Raw genomic sequence first — 2,334 nt, forward strand, 5'->3', positions numbered from 1 at the left:
AGGAGAGGAGAGGAGAGGAGAGGAGAGGAGAGGAGAGGAGAGGAGAGGAGAGGAGAGGAGAGGAGAGGAGAGGAGAGGAGAGGAAACAAAAGAAAGAACCCGACTGATCCTGATCTGGTCCTATTACTATCTCCCTTGCCAACCCACCTTGCTCTGTGACTGGTGTTTCACAATCACCCAATATTGCTGCTAACAGGACTGGCTCCAGTCCAAGCAGGATATGCAGCTGTAGGTCCTTTGGAAGAGCTATGTTTAATCCTCTGTGGATATCAGGTAGTTTCTCCTTTATGTTGAAATTCAGCTCAGGATTTTTGATAGCCTGTGTGTATGGGGTGTAAACATGGTTACACACACACACACATTGGTTTTATTTTTTATTGGTTTGTGTTTTTATTTGTTTGTTGATGTTTGCTTGTTCGTCTTCTGTGGCAGAGTTCCTCTGTGTACAAGTCCTAGCTGTCCCGGGATTCACTTTGTAGACCAGGCTGGCCTCCGATTTATAAATATCCGCCTGCCTCTGCCTCCTGAATACTGGGGTTAAAGGCTTAATCCACCACAGGCGATGTTTATTAATAATATCTTTTTTACTGGGAATTCCCCTTACCCCAACTCCTCCCAAATTTTACAGTCCGCTCTCATCTCTAAAACAAAAACAAAAAATAAAGCATCAAGTCCAGCTCATGTTAATTGACTATTGTCAAACCCAGATCACGGAATCTCCCCATAAAAACCAACTAGGAGACCGAGTCCTGTATGTAAAAGCAAAGAGCCTTTATTCAAGCTTAAACTTGGACTCTCCATCTGTCTGACACCCCGGCTGAGAGCAGAGAGTGCCAAGCCCAGTCAGGGCAGGGTTTTATCATAGTGGAGGTTGGGGTGAAGGGATTTCCAAAGTCCAGGACCCTGATTGGGTGACATTTGTCTAGGGGTCTTGGTAAAAGGGGAATAGGTGAGTCCTGGGCTCAGGGACTGGTGGTTTTATCTAATCTTATCTAATGGTTTTTACGGTGCTGGAGATAAAAAAGCTAGGAGTTCCAGGCAAGTACTGGGTCCTAGTCCACTGAGCTACACCCAGCTCCATAGCTATATGAACTGCTCCTTAGCATCTTCCCTTGTTCAAAACAAAAGAGAAATAAAATTCTTGTCATATACATTTTATACTTGGGTGAATTTTTTTAAAGATATATTTATTTATTATATATACAGTGTTCTGCCTGCGTATATGCCTGCAGGCCAGAAGAAATCACCAGATCTCATTACAGATGGTTGTGAGCCACCATGTGGTTGCTGGGGATTGAACTCAGGACCTTTGGAAGAACAGAGAGTGCTCTTAACTTCTGAGCCATCTCTCCAGTCCCCATGAATCATGTTTTTATCTTTTTAAAAAGTGCATAATTTTTGTTCAGGTAATAGTGGCACATGCCTTTAATCTCAGTACTCTAGAGGCAAAGGCAGGCAGATCCCTGAGTTTAAGGCCAGCCTGGTCTACAGAGCAAGTTCCAGAACAACCAGGGCTGTTACACAGAGAAAGACTGTCTCAAAAAAAAAAAAAAAAAAAAAAAAAAAAAAAAANAAAAAAAAAAAAAAAAAAAAAAAAAAAAAAAAAAAAAAGAAGGGGCTGGAGAGATGGCTCAGAAGTTATATGTGTGTGTGTGTGTGCCACCTTGTAACCACAAGGACCAAGTCTAAGAATAGAGGTTCTTATACTCATGATTATGATTTTATGCTGACCATTATGCTAACGACAGCCCTATGGACTCCTACCTTTCTTCATCTGGGCTTCTTTGGACAGACAAACACCCTCAGAGGCTGGAGAGACATCTCAGTCAAGTACTTGCAGGACATGCCTGAGAGCCTGAGTTTGTCACCCAGAACTAAGCAGGGTCCGTGTACACTGGGAACAGCAGGGATGGAGACAGGAACAGGCAGATTCCTCGGGCTCTCAGTCTGAGAGCCCAGCCAACTTGATGACTTCAGGACAATGGCAAACCCTGTCTAAGAAAAAAAAAAAAAGGTGGGTGTCATCTGAGAGCTGAGGGATGACCCTAAGGTTGACCTCTACACACACACAAAGAAAAACCCTACCCCCCCCCCATGTGTTCAAACCATCACAGTAGGGTTTTCTCTCACACTATAGAATACATACTTGAGTGATACCACCAGGAAACCAGATATTTCCTTTACCACAAGAGGGGAACCTGAGCCGGGTGGTGGTGTACACCTTTAGTCCTAGTACAAGGGGAAGCGATGCTGCAAGTCCAGCCATTAAGCCAAAGCCAGCAGGAAGGGGCAGTGTCGACATCCCTTTCTGAGAAGTGGTCCACTGATGAGACC

This window comes from Alexandromys fortis, unplaced genomic scaffold, assembly GCF_014885135.2.
Source record: "Alexandromys fortis isolate MF-2015 unplaced genomic scaffold, M_Fortis_MF-2015_v1.1 scaffold_56, whole genome shotgun sequence".
Classification (NCBI taxonomy): Eukaryota; Metazoa; Chordata; class Mammalia; order Rodentia; family Cricetidae; genus Alexandromys; species Alexandromys fortis.